The sequence below is a fragment of the Triticum aestivum genome, chromosome 5B (assembly GCF_018294505.1).
Source record: "Triticum aestivum cultivar Chinese Spring chromosome 5B, IWGSC CS RefSeq v2.1, whole genome shotgun sequence".
NCBI lineage: Eukaryota > Viridiplantae > Streptophyta > Magnoliopsida > Poales > Poaceae > Triticum > Triticum aestivum.
The window spans coordinates 655,672,324-655,692,092 of NC_057807.1; the positions used below are offsets into that span (position 1 = coordinate 655,672,324).

General features: G+C 41.7%; 1 long non-coding RNA gene, 1 other non-coding gene and 1 pseudogene across 5 annotated transcripts; all 3 read left to right on the top strand.

Moving 5' to 3' along the window:
- Positions 1 to 14: 14 nt before the first annotated feature.
- Positions 15 to 15,483, top strand: LOC123113941 (uncharacterized). Of its 4 annotated transcripts, none has more exons than XR_006456308.1 (14): positions 15 to 404; positions 501 to 570; positions 1,537 to 1,568; positions 1,676 to 1,775; positions 2,342 to 2,470; positions 6,307 to 6,422; positions 7,574 to 7,643; positions 7,883 to 8,984; positions 9,649 to 9,771; positions 11,979 to 12,147; positions 12,233 to 12,295; positions 12,769 to 12,887; positions 14,700 to 14,832; positions 15,061 to 15,483. It is a non-coding gene; the product is annotated as an uncharacterized lncRNA (long non-coding RNA). The 4 variants fall into 4 exon arrangements; XR_006456307.1 differs by lacking the exon at positions 7,574 to 7,643 and adding an exon at positions 1,263 to 1,301 and having other exon boundaries at positions 16 to 404; XR_006456306.1 differs by lacking the exon at positions 7,574 to 7,643 and having other exon boundaries at positions 17 to 404.
- LOC123118208 (uncharacterized) lies at positions 3,837 to 3,919 on the top strand (annotated as a pseudogene).
- Positions 4,305 to 4,401, top strand: LOC123118149 (small nucleolar RNA snR60/Z15/Z230/Z193/J17). The gene has a single exon (XR_006457753.1). It is a non-coding gene; the product is annotated as a small nucleolar RNA snR60/Z15/Z230/Z193/J17 (small nucleolar RNA).
- Positions 15,484 to 19,769: the final 4,286 nt, after the last annotated feature.

The following is a 19,769-nucleotide window of genomic DNA, read 5'->3' on the forward strand; positions in this document are numbered from 1 at the left end:
CTTCACCCTCGTGCTAGGTGCACCGTGGGCGTGCAGATCCGACCCCATCCACTCACCCAAGTCTCTCTCTTTTCTCTCGCCCTCTCTGCTCTCTCTTGTCGCCGCCGTCTAGGCCGGCCAATTCCGGTGGTCAACTCCGGCAGGCAGCACACTCATCGCGCCGCTGCGACAATCCATGCGGCTGGATCCGCCGTTCCCGGACACCCGCGGATCTCCCCCGTGGCTAGGGTTTCGGTTGCCTCCCAACTCCGGCTGGTTCTCTCCTCTCCGACACCTACCCAACCCCGACGCCCCGCTATGTCTCCTGGATGGCCTTGTACTGCTCGACAAACTCCGCTTCTCCCTCGACCTCCACGACGCGCGCCGCGCACCCATGGCGACCGCGGATCTTGAGACTGTGGCGGGTGCGCATGAATGAATACCTACCGTCCTCCCCTTCTCTTCTCTGTTTATTCATCTCCCCATCTTCTGATTCCTGCGTTTGTTTGTGTTGTGTGCAGGTTGCTGCTGCTGCAGGTGGTCGAGGCCGTCCCCGACGAGCCCTCATGGCTGCTCCCTCCTCCACACCTGGTGAGCTCCACCCCCTCTTTCTGTACCCTGCACATCTCATCTGATGTGCAATTGTTCTGGACATAACACCACATCAGTCTTAGTTCAGTTTTTATGTCCAATTCGATTGTGATTCTGCCGTTTGATGCTCGCTTCACCAGAGGAAAATCATGTCGTGGATAGATACAACAGGGAAACAACGAGCTTCCTTTCAAGTTAAAATAATACTCCCTCCGTCCCATAATGTAAGACGTCTTTCGACACTACACTAGTGTCAAAACGCGTCTTACATTATGGGACGGAGGGAGTAGTAATAATAATGATATGTCTACATGTTTCATGCCTCTGTGGCGCTGCATGTTGCTAAACCTGTTCGAGTTCTTCAAACAGGAGTTTAAATTTGTTTTCTTTCTTTAGTTCTGCAACTTGTAGGCTTTCAAACGTGTCATGCGGTACTCGTTGTGGTTTGTTTCTTAATTGAATGCAACCGGAGGGATGGCCCTTGATTATTTTTTTTTATTTTACTTGTCTCATCAATTTTTCATGTCTTGTGTAAAATCTGTACCCTACTAAAAGATGCCACCATGAATTCATTAACTTGTATCAAGATAGCATCATTTTCATATTGAGGAATAGAAACTAACCAGCTTGTTTTTCTACCGAATCAATCAATGGTGTTTATTTTCTTGCTCCATGTCTGCTCGTTATTACAGAATAAACAATCAAATTGCTCAACTCTCAACTCTGAACAGGTAAATATTCGAACTTTGGTTCCTATTCGTTATCATATTTGCTCCAGTATATATGATGTGCGTGTGGTGTGGTGAGGTCCGATCTGTGTAATTTTGGTTTCATCCACCACGATTACCAGCTAGCTCAGTATCTTGTGTAATTTAATTTGCCTAGGTTGCTTCCTTCCTGTATGTATGACGCTAGCTAAGTTCAACTTCGGTTCTATTTAACTCAGTGTCATATTTGCTCCTGCAGTATGATGGATGGGCATGTACTAGCTAAGCTAGGTAGGTTGTTTTTGCCACCAAATGAATGAATGGTGTTTCACTTTGTACCTCATCTACTTCCTTCTCTCAGACCCCACTCATTTATTTCTTTACTTGATTTGTTGCAGTAGGCGCCCTCCTTTGATGTCCGGGACCCCACGCCCCAGCTGGAGCTGATGAGACCTTGGCCTGGACGGCAACGTCGACCATGACGACGCCCCATGCAAGGTCAAGATATTCTTTCCCTCGCCATTTTACTTCTTTTTTTTTTGATGTGGTTGACACATCTCCTCCTATGCTTACTGTGATGTGTATCGGTAGAAGTGTTGTCCTTGTGTATTGTGGAGGCATCATCATGTGTTGAATCTCACCCTTTTCATTAGTCATGGTAAAATCTATGCTCTGATCTGATATACTTGTAATACATATGGTTGTTTGGTTCCTAGTCCTAGGGTTCTTGTACATAGGCCCAAATGTTGCGAAGGCAATAATCTTGTTGTGGTCAGACAACTCTTTAGCATATCTTTTCACCTTTTGTTGTTTGCTACTTTGGATATGAGATGTTCCTCTCTGTCATGGTCTTTGCTATTGTAAATCGTTATTGGTGTTTGGTAATACCCCAAATATCTGTGATTTTTACTAACTAAAAACTCTGGATGTTAATATGAGTAGAGTAGACGGTGATGCTAGCATGCACACTGACCAAACATGTTGATGTATAGTTTCTATCAATTTGGATCATGTTTCTATATTTCATTGGCCAGCTTTGCAATTTCTGCGGTTTTTGCACTCAGGTCTGCTGCACAAGAGACCGCCTTGTGATGTGCGTGGTGGAGAGCATTACCAGCAACTTCGCTGGCCTACACCTGCGCTCACTCCGACGCCTCTCTCCAGTGTGTGCTTCTTATGCTATGGATAAGCAGGTAAGCTACCAGTTCCTCTGATCTGCCCTCTCTCTCATGCTCTGTGTGCCCATGGCCATCCAGCCATGGTAAATTTTATGCCCTGATTGTATCTACTGGTAATATGGCTGTTTGATTCAGAGGGTTATTGTACATAGGCCCAAATGCTGCGAAAGTAATAAGCTTGTTGTGGTTAGACAACTCATTAGTGTTTCTGCATGTTTTTTCACCTTTTGTTTTTTTACTAATTTGGAGATGAGATGTTTCTTTTTGTCATGGTGTTTGGTACTGTAAATCATTGTTGGTGTTTGATATACCCCAAATATGTGCGCTTTTGAGTGATTAAGAACTCCGCACATTATATGAGTAGAGTATACGATGATGCTAGCACACACACTGATGAGACATCTTGATGTATACTTGCTGTCAGTTGGATCATGCTTCTCGATTTCATTGGTCAGCCTGGCAATTGAATCATTTGTTTTTCCATTTTTAGTAAGATTTTGCAAGCTTGTAGCGGCGGGGATTAGTGCTACCTTAATGTCAGTTATGCAATTCTCAAGTTCTGGACATTGTGGTTTGTTGTAGCTGACACTAGCTCATTCCAGCGTATAAAGCATGCTTGCTTTTACTAGAAACTGCAAGATTTTATCTCTGGAGCAATTTTGCGTGCTTGTTTGTCAACCTGTCTTTTGTTCATTCTTCTTGGGGGATTATGCATCGGGTTTGAGGACAGTGATGATTGATATTTGCAGTGGCAGAGCTTAAAAGAAAAAGTTGGGCAGGCCAGGCTAAAGAAGAGCACTAAATTTTTAGACGTTAGTCACTACTCGGTCCCTTTTGTTTTTCATTTAATTTTAACGAACAGTTACTAGCAAGCTACTCGCTGGCATGATACCATCTTTTACCTTGTTTCAATGAACTTCATACACTCAAATGCATTCAACAAAAGAATATAAAGCATTAGGTACGAACATCCGCTGATTCACAAGGAAAAATATCTTCTTCTATTTCCACATATGAATAACTAATAAAATGCTTAATTATGCTCAGTACAACCAATGGAATACTGACTTCCATGTGTGCGTGCATTTGTGATGATGCTGTGCGATCTGCGAGTGTGTGTGAGCAAGAGGGGCTGGCTGTGCGACGCGCTGACGCCTACACGGGATGCCGTTGGTGGTGGTAGTCATGGGCGGCTGCATGTGGCCCATCCTGCTGTGTGCACTTGTGTGAGATTGGAGGCTTGGATCGATCGTCACCGTACCTTATATCATGTATACTCGATGCGGTTGACTGGGCCAGGAAGTGCAGCATAAGTATAGAAAAACAACAGAAATCCTGGGCTTGCCATGGCCCGTTTTGGCTCCAAGGAAGCTCCGCCCCTGGATATCTGGTCTCGTTTGTCATAACTGACATCTTCTTGCCTCGCCGACCATTCTGTTATATCACCACCCATATTCGGAGTCTTCTCTTTTGGATCAAAATGCTTTCACCCCCATTAGATCCTTCTACTGATGTGTTCTTGCGTTTTAAGTGGTTTGCTTCTGCTAGTGTTTTGGTTTGTTGGAGGCCGAGGATTAAACTAAATTATCGACAAGCATATGTCTTAATTTTATTCATGTGGAACAATCTAATCTTCTCTATGAGGCCAATGATCTTGCTCGCTACTTAATCATCAGCTTTATTTGATGTGTTTTGTCATCGATGATGATTACTGTGAATGAACCTTTCTCAGTGAAGTGTCTAATGATTACATAACCTACTGCCTTCCTTCTGAGGCACCATGTTTCTGTGAGTTTTCTTTGGTATTTCTGTTATTTTTCGTTCTCGTTTGTCTCTGGAACTGTTTTTTCAAGGTTGAATGATGATCCAAGTGCATAGTTCATATATATGATCAAATAATGATTACCTGAACAAAAAAAGTCTTTGTCTCCTATCGGACGACCTTTCGACCTCACCTTTTTTTTCATTAGTCATGGTAAAATCTATGCTCTGATTTATCTACTCTTGATATGTATGGTTGTTTGGTTCCTAGTCCTAGGGTTCTTGTACATAGGCACAAATGCTACAAACGCACTAATCTTGTTGTGGTCAGACAATTCTGTAGCATCTCTTTTCACCTTTTCTTCTTTGCTACTTTGGAGATGAGATGTTCCTTTTCGTCATGGTGTTTGGTACTGTAAATTGTTATTGGTGTTTGGTATATCCCAAACATGTGCACTTTTGAGTAGTTAAGAACTCTGCGCTTTATATAAGTAGAGTAGACGGTGATGGTAGCATGCACACGAACCAGACATATTGATGTATACTTGCTTTCAATTGGATCATGCTTTTAAATTTGATTGTTCAGACTTACAATTTGCTTGTGACATGTGGGTGTTGAAGTGTACTTTCTGTCAATTGGATCATGCTTTTCCTTTAGGTTTCATTTGTCAGCCTGTCAATTTGTTTGTGAGATGTGATGTGGGTGTTGCCGTTGCTGCCTTGTAGAACTAGCTGATTAGGTCCCTGTTTAACTTCAGTATACTTCTAGTTCTGCTGTGTCATGCACTCATGCTGGACAATACTGTTTACTGTTAAGCCTATATGATGGTTACCTAGGAAAATGGTATTCATCTAAATATTACTGCCTCCGATATAAAATAAGTGTCTCAGTTCTGAACTAAGGTTAGTTCAAAACTGCGACACTTATTATGGATCGGAGGGAGTAGATGATATGAACAGTGTTGTTTGGCTTGTACAATGGGGATGTTTTCAGCAAATTCCTTCATGGCTTATGTTGAGCGCGTTTCTGTAATTTTGTTGTCTTTGAGTGTATTTGGTTCCATATATAACCTTGGCATAACTAAATTGTTAACTTTGGATGCATATTGTCGGTCCTTGGTCAGCTTGCATGGTTGATTAAATTATCCTGACAAGTTTATACGATTAGTTTGTTATAGACGCACATGGAAATATGCATCAACCTTCCTGAAAGTTGAGCTTCTCTTGACTTTTGACTAGGTGTAATTAAGAACTCCAAGCTTTATATTCTTGATGGTGATGTTAGCATGCACATTGACTAGATGTGTTGGGATACATGCCTCTAGGGCTTTCATTGGTTAGCCTATCAATTTGCTTGTACAATGTGGGTGTTGATGGCTTGACGCATACTTGTTCCCAATTTGATCACCTATCTTTAGGTTTCGTTTGTCAGCCTGTCAATTTTTTTGTTGACATCACTGTCGAGTAAAACTGGTTGTTTGACCTCAGTATGCTTTAGGTTCAGTTTTGTCAGGTTGACATGGACATTACTGTAGTTTATTCAATGATAACCAAAAAAGTAGTCTTCCTATTTGCAAATATTAGATGGCATCGTTAGTACTGCTTGGTTTATGCAATGTACTATTGGACTGTCATCTTTAAATTCCTTCATGGCATATGCAAAGTTGAACATGTTTAGGGGTCTGTGTTGTTGTAGTATGACTGGAAGAACACTTGTTTTGAGGGCATGGTAAGTTGAATAGGGCACTGCAAATTGACATGCACTGTTGTCTTTTAAGCCTAATAAAGAAGAGACTTCATTCAGCTAGTGTGTGAGTCTCAACTCTGATGGTGTTGTCCGAGTTCACAAATCTAGCTAGTTATTATGTGTACTGTGTAGTATCTCATAATATGATTGTGCATTTGTATTGCATCCTTGTACCTGCTAACATGCAATGCAAGTTCATTCTTGATCTGTGATGCCAATGTTTATGCTTCCTGTGATTATCTTATAATAATTATTAATTAGTCTCACTGTATTAGTGGATTTAACCCTTAATTGCTAATTTAGCTATGATTTTATCTACTAGTGATGTGATTATGATTTGCAGGGTTCTTGCATGTGTGGAAGTGCATGACTTGTTGATTATCATCTAGCATCCGTTCTCTCCCCATGCGATGGCAGTGATCACAATGCTGGACCACCTCTCGTTCTATCGTGGTCCAGGTAACCGCTCGCTCTCCTCCCTAATCTACCCCATGCTTTGTGGTGTTCGGCCATATTGTCGAGTCCATTCTATCATCCTGGCCTTTGAGCCGTGGCAATTTCTAGGGTAGGGTTTGGCTTGTGGGGTGGTCATGCATACTTTTGTGATAGTGGTTGTAGCAAATAAACTCTTGTCTTATTGTTTTAATGACCTTTGCAATAATCTATCCTTGTGATGTTTGCTCTGCCAGTTGAACAGCCGTCCTGTTATTGAGTTTTCCACTTAAATATAACTTGCCAAATACCATATTTAATTCCTTCCTTTACATTTAAGTAACATGTGTAGTTTCATCGAACTAGCTACCCAGTGCAGTGCTTTGCTTGTTGATGCCAAGCTAGTATCTATGTATTTCAAACTATATGGATGCTATGCATGACTTGTTCCCTGATGCGGTTTCCTCACGCGTGTCGTTTGTCAATTGTATCATGGCTTATGTTGAGCGCATGCCTGTTGTCATTTGTATCATGTATCTATAGTTTTCTTGCTTGTGAGTTTATTTAGATCCATAGAACCTTGGCATGACAAAATTGTTTAGTTTCTTATAGACACATGAAAGTATGCATCAACTATGTGTAATTAAGAACTCCAAGCTTTATATTCTAGATGGCCATGTTAGCACACGCATTGACTAGACTTGTCGAGCTATATACCTGTCTCCATAGCTTTCATTGGTCGGCCTGTCAATATGCTTGCGGAATGTGGGGGTTGATGCATCATTTGATCGTGCAATTCTACCACCCTTCTTTGGGTTTCGATTGTCAGCCTGTCAATTTGTTTGTTGCCATCGCTGTCTAGTAAAACTGGCTGATTAGGTCTCTGTTTGACCTCAGAGTATGCTCTGTGGTGCCGGGCCATCATGCCAAGTAGGTGCTGTGATCTTGGCCTTCGAGCCATGGTAATTTCTATGGTAGGGTTTGGAATGTGGGGCGGTCATACATCCTTTTGTGATAGTTGTTGTTGCAAATAAACTCCGTCTCTATTTTTTATAAACCGTGATATAATCTATCCTTTTGGTGTTTGCTCAGTTAGTTGAACAGCACCCTGTTATTGAGTTCTCCATATTTTTTTTGTTGCTTAATTAAGTGGTTTGATGAACTCTACGTTACTGTAGGTCCAAATATATAATCCTTATCGCCAACAACCATACCAGGTCCCAAGATTTGGCACCTTAAAATATAACTGTATGTTATTTATTCCTTCCATTGCCATCTAATCAACAGTAATATTAGTTTTTTTACTAACTATAACTTGCCAAACAACATATTTAATTCCTCCCTTCTCCATGTAATTAACATTTGCAATTGTATCGAACTAGTGACCTAATGCAGTGTTGGCATGTTCATGCATGCTAAAATGTTTACCTTGCAAACTAGATGGATATTATGCATGATTTCTTCCTTGACGTGGTTTCCTCATGCAGGCGCACAAGAGAACATTTGTTATGTGAGCCCAACATCATCAATAAATTCGTTGGCGTGCGCCAGCCCTCACTCCCTCCTGCCCCTTCAATGGCCGCTTCTTTTTTGATTCTGACATAGGTAAGCCAGTGACTTTCCTCTGCTCTTTTTCATTCTCTGTGTGCCCACGACCGTCGAGCCCTGGTGAATTTCATGTGCAAGAATGAATTTATTTCGAAATTCCGAACAACTTCATCCTTGATTTGGAGTGCATGAATGAATTTCTGAATGGATTATTTTGATTACCTGAGTTGGCGACTGTAGAGGCGTCGTGTATCAAATAAAATCATCTCCTCTTGTGCATCGCATGGGTGTGCGTTGCATGTAAGTGAGGGAGATGCATAAAATGGGAGTAGTAGATTTTAGGAAGAGGCTGGTTTTACAAATTCGTGTATTGATGCGGAAATAATAGTAATAATCATTGTGTCCTTGTATAGGAAGTGAGAACTACTCACGAAAGCACACAAGTTGGTTAGAAAGCGTCCACATACAAAGAGTTTTCGTCAAATGAAGTGTCCAAACACAAGTTGGTTAGAAAAGGTCCAAATACATAGGAGTAGCTTTAGGAAGACCCTGGCTTTTCTTTGTAGATTTAAATCACCTATTGAATTTCTGCTCCTCTGATACTGCTACATTCTTGTCATGATTGGTAACTAAAAGTGTCTGCTTTCTGGTTAACTGAAGAGATTGTAAAAGAGATGGATGTGTAGGGGGCATGGGATCCCGGTGACATAGATTGTTGTTTGCAAACTACATAGTAAACTGACTTAGTACAGTGATTGACGCCAGCCTAGCATACATGTGTCATGTGTGCTTAAGTAGTTCCCTTGATTCATGTCAACTAATGCATCATGTGCTTTGCGTGTTGTTTCCAATGAACGATGGTCACCGCCATGCCCTTTGGCTTTGGCGCCGGTACCGAGGGGACGGCGGTGGCTGTATCATCACTTCCTTGTCCAGCTACTATGTCTTGGCAGATTGCCTCCTCCTTGGCCACTACCTCAGCTTTGTCGGCAGCACAATGACACTGGTTCGGTGGCGATGGTTGCCTTTTCCTTGGTTCTGGTGAGTCCGTGGTCCTCTTCATTTCTCCCTACGCCTTGAGATGGTCTGCCCATCGAGACATGTTGGGTTCTGGTGTTGGCTGTTCAGTCAATGATTAAGGATTTGGTTCTGGCCATGCATTCTTTTGTGATAGTGGTTGTAGTAAATAAGTGTCTCCTATTTTTTTAAACTGTGCAATAATCTATCCTTGTGGTGTATGCAAGTTAGTTCATCAGTGCCCAGTTATTGAGTTCTTCATAATATTTGGTTGCATAACTAAACAATTTGATGAACAATACATTACTGGAAGTCCAAACATGTGATCCTTATTTGCCAACAACCATACCAGATCCCAAGATTGACATATTAAAGATATACCTGTACCTTATTGATTCCTTCCATTAGCATGTAGTCAACAGAAATATTTTTTTACTAACTGTAGCTCGCCAAATAACATACCCCCTCCGATCCATATTACTTGTCACTGATTCAGCGACAAGTAATATGGATCGGGGGGAGTATCTCATTCCTCCCTTTTTCATGTAATTAACATGTGTAGTTGTATCGAACTAGCGACCCAGTGCAGTGCTTTGCATGTTAATGCCAAGCTAGCATGTATGTATTGCAAACTAAAAGGGTACTATGCATAACTTGACTTCTTCCCTCATGCGATTTCCTCACGCAGGTGCACAAGAAACCGTGTGTTGTGTGCGTCCAACATCACCAGCGAGTGTGTTGGCATGCGCAAGCCCTCACTCGACACCTCCCTCCCGCCCCTCCGGTGTATGCTTCTTCAACTCTGGCATAGGTAAGCCTCCGTTCCCTCTCCCCTGCTCTTAGTCCTACTCTTTGTGCCCACAGGCAACAAGCCGTGGTGAATTTTGTGAGCATCAATGAATTAATTTCTGAATCTGAACAACTTAATCGTTGACTTGGAGTGCATGTGAACTTCTGAATGGATTATCGTTGATTTGGCTGAGTTGGCGACCATATGGGTGTCATCTACCAAATATAATCATCTCCTTTTGTGTATCTGGTCTAGGCCTTTTTTCTCTGTTGGCTGATGCATTGCATGGGTGTACTGTGTATGTGTGTAAGGGAGATGGAGAAAGATGGGAATAGTAGCTGTTAGGAAGACTTTGATTTTAGAAATTCTGGTATTGATGGCGGAAAATAATAATCACTCTGAATTTCTGGTAGAGAGGACTACTCACCAAAGCACACAAGTTGGTTAAAAAGCGTCCAAATATAAATAGTTTTGGTTAACTTAAGGTCCAACACACATTGATTAGCCAAGGTTCAAATATGTTGTAGTCGCTTTAGAAAGACAGTTGCTTTTCTTTGTAGATAAAATTCACTTTCTCCCTCCAATCCATATAAATTGTCGCTGATTTAGTACAACTTTGTACTAACTTTAGTACAATGTTGTAGGAGTATTGAATTTCTGCTCCTTTGATACTGCTACATTTTTGTCACGGTTAAGTAAAAGTGTCCCCTTTTTGGTAAAAGTGGATTTATTTTATCAAGCACTAAGATAGCTTGATCTTATTTTCTTGTTGCCATAAATTAAAAGTAGCCTGATCTTATTTGTTTCTCATGTTCATTGGTGTCTGAGTAGTGGCTAGTCTTACGAGTTAGATGTCTCGTATGAGTGATAGCTTGTTTTGACAGAGTTTCTTCGTATGTACTAAAATAAGAGTGCTCTAGGTTGGAGGAAACAAGAAGTAGAGCTTCTAGGAACTCTAAAGCGCTTCCATGAGAGCCAGATGGACTTTTATTATTGGTTGGGACAAACCTTTAGAGGATGGAGAGTAATTCCTAATTTTCTGCTTTCAGATACGTAAAATTTCCATGTGTCATGATAAAATCGTTAAGTTTCTTATAGACGCACATGGAAATACGCATCAACATTCCTGAAAGTTGAGCTTGTCTTGATTTTTGATTAGGTGTAACTAAGAACTCCATGCATTATATTCTAGATAGTGATGTTGGCTATATACTTGCCTCTATAGCTTTCATTGGTCAGTCTGTCAATTTGCTTGTAGAATATGGGTGTTGATGCATACTTGTTGCCAATTCGATCACCCTTGTTTAGGTTTTGTTTGCCAACCTGTCAATTAGATTGTTGCCTCAGCGTGCTTTTAGTTTAGTTTTGTAGGGCTGACATGGACAGTACTGCTTGGTTACCCAGAAAGTGGTCTTCCTATTTGCAAATATTAGATAGCACTGCTTGGTTTATGCAATGGGTTGTTATCTTTAAATTCCTTCATTGCATACCTTAAGTTGAACATGTTTATGGTCTGTGTTGTTGTAGTATGACTGGAATGGTAGAAAACTTGTTTCCAGGGCATGGTAAGTTGAATTGGGCACTATAAATTTACTTGCACTGTTGTCTTTTAATCCTAATAAAGCAAGAGACTTTATTCAGCTAGTGTATGAGCCTAGCTAGTTATCGTGTGTAGTATCTCATGATCTGATTTGTTTAGGCTCACCTCTTGGGTCCAGGCCTTTTTTCTCTATTGGCTTATGCATTGCATGGGTGTGCTGTGTATGTATGTGAGGGAGATAAAGAAAGGCGGTAGTAGCAGCTTTTAGGAAGTTGCTTGTTCTAGAAATTCTGGTATTGATGGGGGTGGGAGGGGGAGGGATAATAATCATTGTGTCCTGGTATATGAGGAGAGGACTAATTGCCAAAGCACACAAGTCTATTAGAAAGCATTCAAATAAAAGAGTTTCCGTTAACTGGAGCGTCCAACACAAGTTGTTTACAAAAGGTTCAAATACATAGTACTCCCTCCGATCCATAATTTGTGTCACAGTTTTGAACTAAGGTTGAACTAACCTTACTTCAGAACTACGATACTTATTTTGGGATCGGAGGGAGTAGTAGCTATAGGAAGACACTGGCTTTTCTTTGTATATTAAAGTCACCTATTGAATTCTGTCTCTCTGATAGAGTTACATTCTTCTCATGATTTGTAACTAAAAGGGTCCCTTTCTTGGTTAACTGAATAGATTGCAAAGGAGCTGGCCGTGCAGGGGCATGGGATCCCGGTGACAGTGGCCAACACCACCTACATGGGCATGGAGGCGCTCCATGCCGTCGGTGGCCTTGGCAAGCTGCCCGTGTACCAGTATCTCATGGAGGTCTATATTGGCGTTGCCATGCCTGACATCACTCAAGGTAATTAATTAATTAATTAATTCAAATTCTGAGTCTGGTGTTGGCTGTTAGGTCAATGATTAAGGGTTTGATTTTGTCGTGGCAGTATTCCGGCAACCAGAATCTTGTGTTTGTGATGATCTTGAAGTTCAAATTTGTCCCTGTGCTGGTTAGGCCCTTCTGCTACTGCATATTCTATTTGTTTGTTCTTATTTACGATCTTGGCATGTAATCGACAGAAACATGCAAGGAACCCTTTTTTATACTGCCCCTGCTCTAGGGGTAATGGCCCATGTCTAGTTTTAAGTTCTTAATATCTGTCAAATAGAGTAAATAAATGTTGATATGCTCTACTCTGAATGTCTTCGTAGGATTTTATAAGGACATATTAGGTACTATACATGGGTTTGATGTTCCGCTGGCATGTAATCAACAGAAATATTAATTATTCACTAATTGTAGCTTGCAAAAAGACATATTTGATTCCTCCCTTTTTCATGTAACTAACATGTGTAGTTGTATCGAACTAGTTACCCAGTGCAGTGCTTTGCATGTTGATGCCAAGCTAGCATGTATGTATTGCAAACTAAAAGGACACTGTGCATGACTTTACTTCTTCTCTGATGCGGTTTCCTCACGCAGGTGCACAGGAGACCACGAGTTGTGTGCGCCCAACATCACCAGCGAGTCCGATGGCATGCGCAAGCCCTCACTCCGGCGCGTTACTCCCGCCCCTTTGGCGTTCTTCGACTACGGCATAGGTAAGCTACTGTTACCACTGATCTGCTCTCTGTCATGCTCTGTGTGGCCACAACCATTGAGCCGTGATGAACTTTGTGTGCATGAATGAATTAATTTCTGTATCCTGAATAGCTTAATCCAGATTTGGGGTGCATGTGAATTTCTGAATCCTTGATTTGCCTGAGTTGGTGACCGCACGTGTTTTGTCTACCAAACAAAATCATCTCCTTTTGTGCATCGAGTCTAGGCCTTTTTTTCACTGTTGGCTGATGCATTGCATGATTGTACTGTGTATGTGTGTAAGGGAGATGGAGAAAGATGGGAATAGTAGCTTTTAGGAAGATGTTGGTTTCAGTAATTCCGGCATTGATGGGAAAATAATAATAATCACTGTCCTGTTACAGGAGGAGAGGACTACTCATCAAAGCACGCAAGTTGGTTTGAAAGTGTCTAAATACAAAGATTTTTGTTTAACTTTAGAGTCCAAACAAAGTTGGTTGGAAAAGGTCCAAATATACAGTAGTAGCTTTAGGAAGACACTGGCTTTTCTTTGTAGATTAAATTCACCTGTTGAATTTCTGTTCCTCTAATACTACTACATTCTTGCCACGATTAGTAACTAAAAGTGTCCCCTTTTTGGTTAAATGAAGAGATTGTAAAGGAGCTGGACGTGCACGGTGATAAAAGTGGATTTACTTTATCAAGAGCTAAGATAGCCTAATGTAGACAATTTTCATCAGAGAAGAAAATTGGCTATTTCATGGGAGGCATATGGACTTTTAGTTATTGACTGGGACAAACCTTTAGAGTTTCAAGAGTAATTCCTAAATTCCTGCTCTCAGATAGGTAAAACGTCCATGTGCCTTCATTTTGCTACCGATCTTGTTAGTCTAGCCATTGGAACTAGTTTACTGAGACATGTTCGTCTACTTTCTACTTGTATGATATGCCATTCTTGGGGGTTCCTATCACATTGTTACACCATTTTCAAGGAATCACAACTTATGAAAATGTTCTGGCAATGAGGACAGAGTGAACCTCCTTGTCTCTGTCAATGATGAGTAGCAAAGCATGCCATCTTCCCCCATGAGCTCTGCATCAACTGCTTTCAGCGGGAGCTCGTTCGCCCGACAATACAAGTTGCGTGGTGCACTCCACCATGATCTGTGTTGACTAGGTGTTTCTTTATTTGGTGATACTTCTAGGGCTTCATAGTTTGCTAATCAATATCAACTTTCTAGAGAGTGAATTGTTTGGTTTTTATGTAACTCTTACCGGAAACTCATCAATTTGGTGTGTTGTTTACTTTGCAATGAAGGGGTTATGCTTTCCACTTTAATAAATCTGATCAGAAAATGTGCATGATATGTGTTCTTCCCGCCATGATCGTTTACAATTCAAATTGGAAATTTGTCTCCTACTTGAGAATGTTGTTCTGCCTATATCAGGCTCATGTTTACGTGGCTATCATCTGCGGCCATGATCTACAAACGCAAATAACTTTTGAATTGTAGACAAGTCACAAGACAATGTAGACAGACAGTGTTCTATATAAGTGATTGTTCAGCGAGGTTCTGGCATTCTAGTGTTTACTACTAGATGAATTTTTTGTATGGCTGAAAGGATATCTCCTGTTATGATGCATCAATAATATTTGGTTCAAACCATCTAGTATCTTCCTTAAGTGTATTTTTCTATGACCATATCTACCTCCATGTTCCTGCAATACTACATAACCCTAGATGCATAACTTCCAATACTTTTCGTATGGGTGCTGCACTGTTGTTGCAGGCCGATATGGTCTTCTTTCCTGATGTGATCTCCTCGTGCAGGTGCACAAGAGACTGCCGTGTAGTTTGAGCAGGGGAGAAGGCACCCAACATCACCAGCAAGTCCGTCGGCCATACACCGGCGCTCAATGAGTGCCCTGCCCCTCCGGTGGCTTATTCTTTGACTCCGACATTGGTAAGCCACTGGTTTGTCAAGACGATGTTGTTGCGGCTTGGTTATGTGTTTGTGGGTGAGATGATGCCAGCCAACATTTTGGTGTGAGATTTTCTGCTGTCTTTCTGGATCATTATAGAACAAGATTTATTATGTGAATCTGAAGCTATGGATCATTTTGTGATGCAAGTTCATGATGATGTTTGTGTAGTGTTCTTGATCTCACCCTCAGTGATAAATGCTGTGCAGTTTTGAGAAGTCACCAAGTTTGAGGCGGAGCTTGTGCATTGCTGCGAGGAGCTGCTGGAGCAAATCGAGCATCCTGGGGCGAGACTATGCTGATCTTGAGATTGTCTGCGTTGTCGTGCGACTTTGGTAAAGAGTTTCCTCGGTGGTGCCAATTTTGTACATGTAGCTAGTGTTGAAATGAAATGGCAATCTGAAGATTTGTACTATATATTTTTTGTTTTCTTGGTCGTGCTGTAGCAAATGAGATTGTTGTCGAGGTGGTGTAAGTAAATGGCTGGCTAGATGCTTGGGAAACCTACTTACTATATAGGTGGTTTCCTGTTTCGTGGCTGAGCCGCCTATCTATGTATATGGCTCTAGTGTTGTGATGTAAATGATCCAGAATCTCATTCCCCTGTGATGGCACATAATTGTTTTATCATATTCCGAGTTGTCACATGAGTGAGCATGCCCCAAAACATCTTTCTTTCGTGTGCCCTCATCTCTCTATAAATCTGGATACAATCCCTCCTCCCTGCGTTCTCCCTTCCTCTCGCTCGACCTGCTCCCCAATTGTCCATCTCGCCTTATCTACAAAGCAACAGATGCATACATCCGTTCTGTTCCGCTCCGATGATGCACTGCTACTCGGCCATGTCTTGTCGTGGTCAGCAGGCCGAGCTGTGGGCTTTCTTTCTTCACAGAAATAGACCTTGGGATATATGCTACAACTCGTACTGATGAGTTTTCTTTCTACTTAGGGGACTTGCAGGCATGTAGTAGAGATGAAGGTATGTCCTTGTTGATGCAAGTATATGGATGCAGGTATGTCCTTGTTGATGCTTTATTAGGTGTTTGTTTTAGAATTAACATCCGAAAAAACAGGCTAATTCAATGTAAGGTAGGTTGGTCAGAAAAAATCAGCATTTTCTTTATCAATACAAGCTAAATCAACAAGTAATGCACAAATAGTTTCTATGACTGCCGCTAGCTAAATCAATAATGCCTCCAACATTTTGTCGCTGGTTAAGTCAGTAGGGCTTCCAACTTTCATGTGCAAATGGGGACATGTCTTGGCTTCTTCTTGTAAGATTCTTCTGTTGTGCCTTTGTTGTAAGGGTAATTGACAACTCGGGGGGAACCTGTTAACAAGTTGAAAGGAATAGCTACTAATTTAACCGATTACACATTTCTTTTTCCATGGCCAGTGCGTGATGTTTGATTTAGGTCCAAACAAAGAAATTCCCAGCTACTAATTTAACCGATTGCACATTTCTTTTTCCATGCTCAGTTAAATATCAAGATACGATGGTACGGTATAGTTTCTTAGTTTCCGTTGAGAGCTACTTGTTTTTATTAGAACCAATATTTTTCTACTATAGCATGGTGTCTGATGTTGGTCGTGTCTGGGCTGGACCAGCAGTAGATCTCTCTTCTCGATCAATCGTTGTTTATGCACGAAGATGCAAGCATTTTTTTCTCTAAAAGCAGGGAAGAGAGTTGGCCCGATAAGGTCCTCCAATTTGGGATCGGTTTCCACTCTCAAAATATAGCGGAGCTAGAACAAAAAAAATAGCATATACCACTAACTCAATTAGGCCCATATGTATTTGTCACATTATTCACTAGTCTGATAATTCATATTTGACATCTGTGTGGATGACATTTTCTAGTTTGTTCGAGATCTGTAGAAAGACCACAGAACCTAATGAAGCATATGCGGGATGATTTTGTTTTCTTATCTAGGTTATACATGGCAACTACTTTATCTTGTTGCATATTTATGAATGTGTGATGTTACCGAAAACTTGTCATGGGAAAATAAAATAAACATTTATATGGTTTTTATCATGTCATGTCAGTTTGTACTTAACCAGTCGGATGCTGGTCCAAAACTCATAACAAGGGCAGATAGATGCTGATAATTTTGTCTTTAAGCTAGCTAGCTGGCTGCTGGGCGATGTCAAATGGCTAGCTAGGACTTTGTAAAGGAGTGGCAGCTGCATTATGTCAGACCTCTCTCCGTGGTTAGGTAGTTAGTTGTCAACAAATTAAAATGAATGAGGAAGCCGGGGCGGCGGAGTAGTAGTTGTATGCGGTGTCACTAGTGCAGAACCGGGCAATAGCACCGGTTCGTAAGGCCCTTTAGTGTCGGTTCCATAACCGGCACTAAAGTGTGGGCACTAACCCCCCCCCCCCCTTTAGTACCGGTTCAGCACGAACCGGTGGTAAAGGGCAACCACGTGGCACGAGCCAACTCCGGGGGGGCTGGAGCCCTTTAGTACCGGTTGGTAATACCAATCAGTACTATAAGGTTTTTTTTTTAGTTTTATGATTTCTTTTTCATTTAATTTTGTGTTTCCATTTTAATTCTTTTTCGTTTGCTGGTATTTTACGATACTACACATTGTACACGTTATGCGTATATATATATATATATAGAATTTCTAGTAGAACCAATCATGCATATATATATCATCAATGTCTCACAAACCACCATATTAATTAATTCACACATAGACAAATGTATAGCTAGCTATATACAATTTCTCCTACATATGCATGTTGCCTTCGGAGCCAGTGGCATTAGCCTAATTGGTGCCTTCGGAGCACGATGACAATTGGAAGTGGTTTTCATGGGGGCGGTAGCGGGTAATAGTATTCCCCCTTCGGATTTATGACCTGGTCGAGCAAAAATCCCGCTATTTCCTCTTGAAGTGCTTCTACGCGCTCCGTTTCTAGGAGCTTCTCCCGCACCTCTCTGAACTGTTAAGAAGGAGATCAATATGCATGTGTATTAGTTGTGTGACTAGATATCGATAATGATGTAAAAATTGTGAACAGTGTTCTGACAAGCGTACCCATTCCTGTCTTTGAGATCTGCTCCTTTCGGACGCCATCATGCGAATGTTCTCGCAAACGCAGAATGCACACAGATCAGTCCCATGCGCCTGCTTCAGGGCCTTTACGAGAATGGAATTTGCTCAGATAATAATTAATCAAGCATGATAATTAAAGAGATGGCAGCTAGCTAGCTAGCTAGTACTACTTAATTACTTACCTTGGGTCTTCCCCAGTTAAGCTTTTCTTTCCATTCGCCTTCCGTGACGCTGATGAACCTTGCCCAAGCCCTGCCCGCCGACAAAAAAAATGAATAAAGGGGTTATTAAATAGTTCATATCATGAAATGACGAACTAAATAGGCCGAGATATATAGTTAATAATGATTGAAATTACCTGTTGGCTATCCCAAACAAGATGTTATAGTCAGTTTTTTCTTTGAGTAGTGAGTCCAGTATTTCAACTATTCCGGCGTCAACTTTAATGATACACAAGACCCAGTGAAATCTGCACGCACACATATTTGCATGTCTTAATTAAGCGGGCATATGTAAGCAAAAACATGTAGCTAGCTAGTAGGCAAAAACAGAGAATTTGTAGTACAAGACAGTGTGACTCACTGGAAGTTGTAAGGAAGTAGTATATCTTCATTGTATTTGAGGCGCTTCAAGAACTCTAGCATGCTATCCTCTACGGCCTTTTGATGACGTGCATCTATTTTCCATGTGTATTCATTAACGGTGTTTGGGTCAATGAACCCAATGCCATAGCGTCCACCTTTTCTCATTTCATACATCTTCATCCTGCATATAATACCACAGAAAAGAATATAGTGAGGATAATTACAGGGAATGATTGATCAAAAGGATCACTACAGCTAGCTTGAGACTTAAATTACAGAAAGAAATCACTTACAGACAATAGCAACTGACGATAGATTTGTCGAGTGCGTCTTGATTGTATACTGAAACAGTTCAGAATACTCAACGGACACAGCTTTCTCATGGTAGTAATGCTCCTCCTTGACATTCACCATGAGGGACAATCGATCGGAAATCTTGGTAATGTTCATGTACCATTGATGCAATTCATACATTTTTGTTGGGAGGTTCTTGACCTTGTCTGGCTCGACCAAAGGTTGGCCCCGGACATATTTCCATTTTATTTTATCCTCTCTAAGCACAGGCATGGGCTCGATCTTGAGGAGTTGTCCAACAGTGATTTTGAGAACTTCAGCCTGCATTATATGCTCCTCCGTTATTACCACATTGCCCACCTCAGGAACGTAAACTGTTTGCCCACAATAATATTGGACGCGCGTACTGTCACGTGTTGTTGGCACAACAAGCGAGGGGATCGATTGCGCCGCCTGTTCTCCCAGCTGGGGAATGGTTTTCCCGCATTTTTTGACAGCTGCTTCTTGTTTGCTCGATCCCGAGCTCGCCTCCTTACGTAGACGTGCTCGATTTAACTTCCTGATGTGGCGCTCATAGTCTGGGTCAACAGGCTTGGGAGCTGGTGGTTGAGCCATACGAATGAAGTGGTCAATCGTTTCCTCAGGCACTTTCTCCCTTGGCGGCGGTGGCGGTTTCGGTGCAAAATGGGCTTCCACCTCGGCCTTCGATATGGCTGCGATTTCCTCCTCGGACCTGTCATAAGCCCTCCGCGGAAGAGGCGTGAGGCTTGGACCATATTTATATCGCTTGCCTCCGCCTGTACTTCCTGTACTACCTCGACTCGTACCGCTACGCACCATAGCTGCGGGGTGTCTCTTCTGCGATTGCTGAGGCGGTGGAGACGGCTGACGGGGCTGAGTTGGACGAGGAGGAGTGGCCGCCTGAAGCTGTGTTGGACTTGGAGGAGGAGTGGCCTGAGGTTGTGCCGGACTT